The 11,319-nt window shown below is 39.4% G+C and overlaps 1 pseudogene; it reads right to left on the reverse strand.

Annotated features, from left to right (window-relative positions):
* Window positions 1–1,054: 1,054 nt before the first annotated feature.
* LOC136172983 (cytochrome b-like) lies at window positions 1,055–4,845 on the reverse strand (annotated as a pseudogene).
* Window positions 4,846–11,319: the final 6,474 nt, after the last annotated feature.

An 11,319-nucleotide genomic window follows, 5' to 3' on the forward strand; every position in this document is an offset into this window, starting at 1 on the left:
GGGGATGGTTGTCCATGCAGGTTGTGAATATCTAAGGCAGGGGGAGATAAAGGAAAATAATGGAGTATCATTAGTATATGAAATAATATTATGTCCTGCGTCCATTGACAGAAAATCACCTGCCTCTCATTATGCTGATAGCTAGTGTCCAGTTAAGTCCAGCTACAATCAATGTACCAGGTCAGGGCCTCAGATGACCATGACTGAGTCCAGGCATTCCCCCGAATTAAAAAATACCAAATGCGGGACACCGCAGTCGTGTGAACAGGGGCTGGCTAGTCATCAGTCCATCAAGAGGTCTTATTTAAAAGGAACAAGTGGGTGATTTTCGGTAAGATGGTCCTGAAGAAACAGATGTCTGATAAATTTCTGTCAATAGAAATCCCCACAAGTTGTGTGCCCAGAGTGAGGAGAGGTGTCCCTGCCGTGGGCGGCTTGGTGACTTAGCTCATGATCTAATGGACAGGATGTATGTTGAAAAGAACTCATTTGAGGTACTGTACTATGTATGGTCAATAATTATATGTACCATGTGATATTAATAATGTTACATACATGCTTATATGGAGAAGGAAAGGGCAACCCTCTCCAATATACTTACCTGGAAAATCCCATGGAGAGAGGAGCCTGACGAGCTACAGTCCATATGGTCACAAAGAGTCAGACATGACTGAAGCAAATTTACACACACACACACACACACACACACACACACACACATGCTTATGTGCTTGGGGTAAATAAATTAATGTACGATTATACATATAATGTATTATGTACTAGTAGCATATATATGTGGGTATGTGGACACGCAGGTATGCACAGAGTACATAGAAGGAATTTTTAAATAACTGAATAATTTTAATACTGACATAGTATTTAAAAGTCTTAGAAATGTATTATAATAAAAAAATTTCATGGACTAGTTTAAGTAGGATTTCAGCTTTGGGTGTTAATGGTGGGGCTTTAGCCTCTTCCTTGAGTCTTAAGGAGATTTAGTGTTCTCATTTTCTGGTTTACAAGACCAGGGTAATGAATATACCATGAAGACTCTTCATTTTAGGAGATTGTCTTCAATAATGCTAGTTACTGGCATTAATACTGGGATGAGGAAAAAGTATATAATAGATGCTAGTTGTCCAAAATAATAAAGGGGTGCTCTACTGGTTGTCCCCCAATTCATGTGTTAGGAGGTCTGCTGCTAGAATTCAGAACAGACATTAGCTGAATGGTCAGAATACCATGCTTCATTGTTTAGATGTATGAAGTAGTGGTATTAATACCAAGATTAGGATAGAAAAGATGAGAGCTAAAACTCCACCTAGTTTGTTAGGGATTGGTCTAGGATTGCATATGTGAATAGGAAGTATCATTCTGGCTTGGTGTGGGAGGTGTATTGAGAGGGTTTGCTGGAGTGTAGTTACCTGGGTCTCTAATAGGTCAGGTGAAATAGGACTAGTATCATTAGTACAAGAACTAGGAACAAAGCTCCTAAGAGGCCTTTAATTGTATAACATGGGTGAAATGGGACCTTGTCTGTGTCAGATGAAATTCCTGTTGGGTTGTCGGATCCTGTTTTGTGGAGGAATAGTAAATGGACTATGCCATATTCTTCAATAATAATGACAGAATGAAGCGGAAGGTAAAGAACTGTGTGGGGGCTGCTTTGTCTCCTGAGAAGCCCCTCAGATTCATTCAGCTGGGTTTGTGCTAATATATGGGATTGCTGAGGGTAAGTTAGTAATTTCTGTTGCCCTTCAAAATGGTGTTTGTTCCCAAGGCGATGCACAGCCTGTGAATGCTGAGGTTATTACTGTGAATAACATGACAACTCTGATATCTTATGTTTCTAGAAGTGAGTGTACTCCATAGCACAGGCCACATCCTACATGTCTGCTGCTGCTGCTGCTAAGTCGCTTCAGTCGTGTCCGACTCTGTGCGACCCCATAGACGGCAGCCCACTGTGCTCCCCCGTCCCCGGGATTCTCCAGGCAAGAACCCTGGGGTGGGTTGCCATTTCCTTCTCCAATGCATGAAAGTGAAAGTGAAGTCACTCAGTCATGCCCGACTCTTAGCAACCCCATGGACTGCAGTCTACCAGGCTCCTCTGTCCATGGGATTTTCCAGGCAAGAGCACTGGAGTGGGGTGCCACTGCCTTCTCCGTGTATGTATTGGATAATTCGGACTTTCATAGTGGCTCAGACAGTAAGGAATCTGCCTGCAATGCAGGAGACCTGGATTTGATCCCTGGGTTGGGAAGATCTCCTGGAGAAGGACATGGCAACCCACTCCAGTATTCTTGCCTGGGGAATCCCCAAGGACAGAGGAGCCTGGCGGGCTACAGTCCATGGGGTTGCAAAGAGTCAGACATGGCTGAGCGACTAAGCACACAGCACAGATCAGATAATTCATACATAATTCACGTCTCAGCGAATGTGTGTGACTGATGATAAGGCTGTTATTGTGTCTGAAGTGTGATATATTGCTAAAAATAGGCCCGTTAAGATTTGTAAGATTGGGAGGGAGATTCAAGACGGAGGGGACATAGGTATACCAATGGCTGATTCATGTTGATGTTTGGCAGAAACCAACATAATACCATACAGCAACTATCCTTCAATTAAAAATAAATAAATTTTTATACATGTTTCGATGCTGTTCTCTCAGATCATCCCACCCTCGCCTTCTCCCATAGAGTCCAAAATCTGTTCTGTACATCTGTCTCGTTTTCTGTCTTGCATATAGGGCTATCATTACCATCTTTCTAAATTCAAGTGTGAAACAGATCGCCAGTCCAGGTTGGATGCATGAGACAAGTGCTCAGGGCTGGTGCACTGGGATGACCCAGAGGGATGGGGTGGGGAGGGAGGTGGGAGGGGGGTTCAGGATGGGGAACACATGTAAATCATGGCTGATTCATGTCAATGTATGACAAAAACCACTACAATATTGTAAAGTAATTAGCCTCCAACTAATAAAAATAAATGGAAAAAAATGAATAAAAAATAAATAAAATTTTAAAAAGATTTGTAAGATTAAGTAAATGCCTAGTAAAGAACCAAAGCTTCATCATAATGAGATGTTTGATGGGGCTGGGAGATCAATGAATGTGTGGTTAAAAATTTTTATTAATGGGTGTGATTTACAAATGTTGGTCGTTAGGGTTCTTGTAGTTGAATAACAACGATGGTTTTCATATCATTAGTCGTGGTTAAATTCCATGAAAGAATAATGGTAACATCCATTGTATTTAGTTTAAGTACTATTTTTGTGATTGGTTTTGTGGGGTTTTCTTCAAAACCTTCACCTATTTATGGAGGGCTTGGGTTAACTGTAAGTGGTGGTGTTGGTTGTGGTATTGTACTGAAATTTGGTGAGTCTTTTTTAGGATTAATGGTATTCCTGGTTTATTTAGGTGGGATATAGTGATATTTGGTTATACAATGACTATGGCTACTGAGCAATATCCTGAGGTTTGAGTTTCTAAGAAGACTGTCTTAGGAATATTTCTTTTTGGCTTAATTATGGAATTTTCAATGGCTTTTCTACACATTGAAGGATGAAGAAGTAGAGGTTGTATTTAAATTTAATGGCCAAGGAGACTGAGTAATGTATGATACAGTAGATTCTGGGTTTTTTATTGAGGAGGCCATGGGGATTGCAGCATTGAATACCTATGGTACTTGATTAGTGATTGTGACTGGTTGATCGTTATTGATCAGTGTTGAGGTTATTATGGAAGTTACTTGTGGAAATTAAATAAGATTAGGTGATGAGCCAAGTAATGAGGAAAGAAAGTATTGATTAATTAATGGATTGATCCTTTTTAGTCTGATACTAATGTATGTTTTTATCTGAATGAGGGAGGTGGTTTTTGGTAAATGTTCTCTAACCAGACTACGTCTAAGAGAGAAGAAGCTGAGTTTTGGCTTGTTGTTAAGTTTAAATAAGGGGCTAGGTGGTGTATAATAGTGGGAAATATCCTTGGAGGTTGGAGAACTTGAGTGTTTGATGAACAGTTGAACTTCAACTTCTGTGCCATGTTACTAATTTTGAGTGCCAGGATAAAGCTTAGTATAATTACAGTTAGGGTGGTTGGTTTGAGGCAACAGGGTATAGTTATTTGGGGGAGTGTTGTTTGGGGGATATTGTTTGAGATAATAAAACCAGCGAAAATACTTCCAATTAGTAGGTGTTTAATAGAATTAACTAGGAGGGCGTTGTTCTCAAAAATGATTGATGTAGAAAATCGAGGCTGTCCTTGAGGACATAAATAATATGGCTTTGAAAAAGGTGTGAGTATAGATATGGAGGAATGCTAGGTAAGGTTGGTTGATGCCAGTTGTTACTATCATTAGGCCTAATTGACTGGAGGTAGAGAAAGCAATGATTTTTTTTTTATATCATTTTGGATGGGGGCACATATTGCTGTAAATAAAGTAGTGATAGCTCCTAGGCACAATATAACTGAATAAATTTATTATTTTTTGTTGAAAGATAGAAGCCAATGAGTAGGATGATGCCGGCTAATACTATTGTGCTTGAGTGGAGTAGGGCAGAGATGGGTGTGGGACCTTCTATTGCTGAGGGTAGTCAGGGGTGTAGACCAAATTGGGCAAATTTTCTGGCTGTGGCTAGTACAAGACCCAGTAAAAGTAAGTTTGAATTATCTATATGGAGTATAAAGATTTGTTGATGTCTCAAGCATTAAAGTTGAGTAAGAAGCATGCTATTATTATAATAAAACCAATATCACCAACATGGCTATATAAGATTGCTCATAGGGCTGCTATGTTTGCATCTGCCTGTCCATATCCTCACCCAATAACTAGGAAGGATATCATTCTTACTCCTTCTCAGTAGATTAATCATTGGAAGAGGTTATTAGTGATGACAGGAACTAGTATTGTGATGAGAAAAAGGAGTAACTATTTAAAGAATGAGTTAATATTGGGATCTAAGTGCATGTATCACACTGAGAATTCTATAAATGATCATGTGACAAGTGACACTACTGTACATATATCATTGAGAAATAGTCTATTTTGAAACTGATAGGTTGAGAGTTTGAACTGTATTCAGTGCCAGTTTGAGATAATGATTTCTAGTCGTATATAAACAAATATTATTGTTGCAGTAAACTGATGAAGGCATATGGAAAAGTTTTAACATGTGGTTTTGTAGCTGTTAGTGTCTGCTATCATAATAGGTATTGTTAGCATAAGTAGGGTGACTAGGGTGAAAGAGGAGAATAAGTTTATTGGTTTTAGAGTTGCACCAATTTCTTTGGTTACTAAGACTGATGGATAACTACTATCCTTAAAAGTTTGTAAAAGACATGTTCTTAGTCATGGGAACATAGAATTAACAGTTCTTGCATAATTTTTTGATAAAGTACAGTCTTCTGTTACTAGATTCACAATCTAGTGTTATTTCTAAACTATATTTAAGGTAAAAAAGACCTAGAATGATTTTTGAGTTTAAGGATAGGAGTAGAAGAGGTAAAATATGTGATGATACGAGGGCATTTTCTTGTGTAAAAGATGGAAAGATATTGTTAATATGGTGTGTGTGTTTTGCTCACTGTGTTGTAGTTAGTATATATAAAGATAATAGGGCACTGACTATTAACTCCTATTAAAATAATTGTAATGTTTGATCATGAGAAAGATAATATTACTCCAAATAGTTCTCCAATTAAGTGAATAGTTGGAGGTAGAGCTAGGTTTGTAAAGCTTGATACACTGGGAGAGACAAACAGATTGAAGGGACTAGATCTGATAAACGGAGTGCCTGAAGAACTTTGGACAGAGTTTCATTACACTGTATAGGAGGCTCTAACCAAAACCATCCCCAAGAAAAAGAAATTCACAAAGGCAAAATGATTGTCTGAGGAGGCCTCACAGATAGCTGAGAAAAGAAGAGACTCGAAAGGCAAAGGAAAAAAGAAAAGATACACCCATCTGAATTCTGAGTTCAAAGAATAGCATGGAGAGATAAGAAAGCCTTGATCAATGCAAAGAAATAGAGGAAAACAATATAATGGAGAAGACTAGAGTTCTCTTCAAGAAAATTAGATACCAAGGGAACATTTCATGCAAAGATGAGCACAATAAAGGACAGAAACAGTAAGAACCTAATGAAGCAGAAGATATTAAGAGGTGGCAAAAATACACGGAAGAACTGTACAGAAAAGATCTTCACAACCCAGATAATCACGATGGTGTGATCACTCACCCAGAGCCAGACTTCCTGGAATGTGAAGTCAAGTGGGCCTTAGGAAGCATCTCTATGAACAAAGCTAGTGGAGGTGATAGAATTCCAGCTGAGCTATTTCAAATCCTAAAAGATGATGCTGTGAAAGTGCTGCACTCAATATGCCAGCAAATTTGGAAAGCTCAGCACTGCTTACAAGATGGGAAAAGGTCAGTTTTCATTCCAAGCCCAAAGAAGGACAATGCCAGTTCAGTTCCGTTCAGTCGCTCAGTCGTGTCCAACTCTTTGCGACCCCATGAATCGCAGCGCGCCAGGCCTCCCTATCCATTACCAACTCCTGGAGTTTACTCAAACCCATGCGCATCGAGTTGGTGATGCCATTCATTCCAATCCCAAAGAAGGACAATGACAAAGAATGTTCAAACTACCACAGATTGAACTCATTTCGCATTCTAGCAAGGTAATGCTCAAATTCCTTCAAGTGAGGCTCCAACAGTACATGAACCAAGAACTTCCAGATGTACGAACTGAACTTAGCAAAGTCAGAGGAACAAGAGATCATATTGCCAACATCCACTGGATCATAGAAAAAGCAAGGAAATTCCAGAAAAACATCTACCTCTGTTTCATTAACTATGCTAAAGCCTGTGACTGTGTAGATCAAAACAAACTGTGGAAAATTCTTCAAGAGATGGGAATACCAGACCACCTTACCTGTCTCCTGAGAAGCCTATACGTAGGTCAAGAAACAGCAGTTAGAACTGGACATGGAACAACAGACTGGTTCCAAATCAGGAAAGCAGTACGTCAAGGCTGTATATTGTCACCCTGTTTATTTAACTTATATACAGTCCATCATAAGAAACGCTGGGCTAGAAGAAGCACAAGCTGGAATCAAGATTGCTGGGAGAAATACCAATAACCTCAGATATGCAGATGACACCACCCTAATGGCAGAAAGTGAAGAGGAACTAAAAAGCCTCTTAATGAGGGTGAAAGAGGAGAGTGAAAAAGCTCTTTGAAATGCAACATTCAAAAAACTAAGATTGTAGCATATGGTCCCATCACTTCATGGCAAATAGATGCAAAAAAATGGAAAGAGTGACAGACTTTATTTTCTTGGGCTCCAAAATCACTGCAGACAGTGATTACAGCCATGAAATTAAAACATGCTTGCTCCTTGGAAGGAAAGCTATAACGAACTTATATTCAAAAGCAGAGATGTTACTTTGCCAACAAAGGTCTGTATAGTCAAAGCTATGGTTTTTCCAGTAGTCCTGAATGGATGTGAGAGTTGATCCATAAAGAAAGCTGAGCACCAAAGAACTGATGCTTTCGAACTGTGATGTTGAAGAAGGCTCTTGAGAGCCCCTTGGATGTAAGGAGATCAAACTAGTCAGTCCTAAAGGAAATCAGCCCTGAATACTCATTGGAAGGACTGATGTTGAAGTTGAAGCTCCAATACTTTGGCCACCTGATGTGAAGAACTGACATATTGGAAAAGACCCTGATGCTCAGAATGATTGAGGGCAGGAGGAGAAGGGGACGACAGAGGATGAGGGTGTTGGATTGTATCACCGACTCAATGGACATGAATTTGAGAAAACTCTGGGAGATAGTGAAGGACAGAGAAGGTGAGCTGTAGTCCATGGGATCACAAAGATTCAGATACAGCTGAGTGACTGAACAGCAAGCAGAGTCATCAGGTTGCTATTAGTGGGAGAAACTTGGTAGGCCTCAAGCTAGAATTATTGTTCAGCTGGGGATTCACATGTCACTTGAATTTTCCAGGCAAAATAACATAGATGATGTAAGGCCATCGGCAGTTACTAGGGCAGTGGCTCCTACATAGCTTCAGGGTGTTTGGCTAAGAATAGCTATAATGACAAGTGCTATATGGCTGGCAGAAGAATATGCAATGAGTGATTTTAGGTCTGCCTGACATAAGCAAACTGAGATAGAATCATGCCCCATAAGGACAGTATAATGAATGGACATCCTATGAAGTCTGTCTGTGAGCTTAGAATTATTTTAATCCATCATATACCATAGCCTCCAAGTTTTAGCAATAGTGCTGCAAGTACTGCGGAACCTGCAATAGGGGCTTCTACATGTGCTTTGGGTAATCAAAGGTAGAGGCCCTAAAATGGTAGTTTTACTCTAGAGGCCATTGTGCATGCTAGACATGGATGTTGGTTGAGCTGGATATTGGTTGAGCTCAGTATTGGAGTATTAGGAAATTTAAAGATCCTACTGAATTTTTAATATAATCTAGTGTTGCTAAGAGAAGGAGAGACCCTGTTAGTATATAAGATGAAGTCTGCATTAAAGTGTTCTGTTTGGGTCCCCATCGAATAATGATAAAGAGCATTGGAATTAGTGTGCTTCAAATAGGATATAGAAGAGAATTAATTCTATGGTGGTAAGTGTTATAGTTAAAAATTTTTGTAATATAGCTAATATGTGTTAGTCACTCAGTCATGTCTGACTCTCTGAGACTGCGTGGACAGCAACCCGCCAGGCTCCACTGTCCATGGAATTCTCCAGAAAGAATACTGGAATGGGTTGCCATTTCCTTCTCCAGGAGATCTTCCTGACCCACGAATCAAACCCTGATCTCTGGCATTGCAGGCGGACTCTTTACTGACTGAGTCATGAGCAAAGCACATAACTAATATAGTAATATACAATTTTGGGGGGGTTAGGGAGTCTTTCAGTAAATGGTGTTGGCTTGCCATTAGCATAAGGGGTAGTAATTATGTAGTTAAAATCAACAGTGGAGTTGACAGGGAGTCAGAGGAAAAAAGCTAATGAGAAATTGAGGTTATTGTCATTGAACGGATTGAGAAGAAGTCATGTGATTCTAATTAATAAGCTGTGAGTGGTGGTGTTGGTCCAGATTATGTTCTTTTCTGATAATAAGTTAGGGGTATTAGTATAATTATAGGAATAATCATTTTTAGCATTGGAGAAGATTGAGATTGTGTGTATAATCAGTGCCATACATGTTTGATACTATTAATTACTAGTAGAGACAATCTGAGCACTGCTTTGCAGGCTGCAAATACTAATAGCACAATGAGCATATGTTAGCTAGGGTGAAATGTGTGTTGAGGATTACTAGGGTAGCCATTTAAATAAGGATAACATTATTCTTTCTAATCATAGTAAGGATGATATTAAATGGGATTGATACATTAGCCTATAAGGGATACTGTGAATACTAAAGACACTTGGTAATTATGAAGTTAATGACAATCTAATGAGTCAAAACCATTTGTTTTAAACTAAATACCATGTTCTGTTCTCTCTAATCCTTATTGGGTTCATTCATAGGCCAGGCTTGCTGCTAATAATAAGATTAGAAAAAAGGCTGTAATAAGTATAGTATTTAAGTTATTTGTTTGTGATGCTCAGGGAAGTGGCAGGAGGAGTGCAATTTCTAGGTCAAGAAGAAGGAATGAAATGGCTACTAGAAAAAATTTTATGGTGAATGGAAGATGAGCTGATCCCATGGGGTCAAATCTGCACCCACTAAGGGCTTGTTTTTCCTGAGTAGACATTTAATAGGGGGAGCCAAAATGCAATAATGACAAGTAGTGTGGCTCGAATTAGATTTGTTAGTAGTGTCAATATTAGATTTATTACTCTTTTTTGGCTATGCTAAAACTAACTGATTGGAAGTCAGTTGTGCTATTTAATACTAAAAGAACATGAGCCTCATCACTATATAGATACATAGAGGAATAGTCATACTACATCTATGAGGTGTCAGTACCATGCTGTGGCTTGAAAGCCAAAGTATGATTGGACGTAAAATGAAATCTTAATTAACATAATAAATAACAAGGAAAGCTGATCCAATAATTACATGCAATCCATGAAATCCTGTAGCTACAAAGAAAGTTGAGCCCACAGACTCCATCTGACACGGTAAATGATATTTTGCAGTACTCTGAGGCTTGTAAGTGTGTGAAATAAATGCCCAGGGCAATTGTGATAAAAAGAGCTTGAAGTATGTGATGTTGATTTCCTTCTGTGAGGCTGTGATGGGCTCAGGTGATTGATACTCTAGAGGCTAGTAGTACAGAGGTATTCAAGAGTGGGACTTCTAAGGACTGAGAGGACAAATGCTTGCAGTAGGCCAGCATCCACCCAGCTCAGGTGCTGGAGTGAGACTTGAGTGATAAAAAGCTCAAAAGAAACTGGCAAGAAATAAGACCTCTGAGATGATTTAAAAAAAAAAACCAAAATTTCACAGCAAAGTCCTTTTTGAACAGTTGGTGTGTAGTGATGTTGAAAGGCACTTTCTTGACTATCTCATCATCATTGATATATTGTAAGGGTATTTGTTAATAAGCCAAGTAGAAGTGGTGTTGTTGAGTTAAAATGGAATAATATAATTAGACCAGATGCTATTAAAAGGACTGAGAGTGGTCAGGGGCTAGGGTTTACTACATGGTAGGCATGGGTTTGGTAGGTCTCTCACACACACACACACTTTTATGAGTCGTCATGTAAATAAAGGCTTACTAATAGGAGTTGATGATGGACAGGGAGGCCTGGCGTGCTGCGATTCATGGGGTCGCAAAGAGTCAGACACGACTGAGCGGCTGAACTGAACTGAATAGTGTGAATACATAGGCTTAAATTATGGCCATGGCAAATTCAAGAATGGTGAGTAAAATTAGGACAAAAAATGTAAAAGGGCCGTGGTGGTGCTGATGCTTCTTAATGCCAGGGTGGCTCCTCCAGTGAAGTGTCCTGCTGTGTCCTGCTGAAGCAAGCGTCCTGCTGTGATGCGGGCCTTTAGCCCAAGAGTTACAGCTACTGGTTGAATAAAAAGGTTAATAGTTTTGATAATAGCTAGTATAGGCATTAGAGGGACTGGTGTCACTCGTAGACAATGGGCCTATGATGCTTCATTGCAGAAGCCTGTAATTACGGTTTCTGCTCATAGAGGGATTGCTATACCAAGATTGATTGGTAGTTGTGTGGCTGATGTACATGAGTGTGGCAATAATCCTGATAAATTTGCTGACCCAATAAACAGAATAAGTGACATTAGAGTTCAAGTTTGTCCTTTACTGTTATGAATGCTT

The sequence above is a fragment of the Muntiacus reevesi genome, chromosome 8 (assembly GCF_963930625.1).
Source record: "Muntiacus reevesi chromosome 8, mMunRee1.1, whole genome shotgun sequence".
NCBI lineage: Eukaryota > Metazoa > Chordata > Mammalia > Artiodactyla > Cervidae > Muntiacus > Muntiacus reevesi.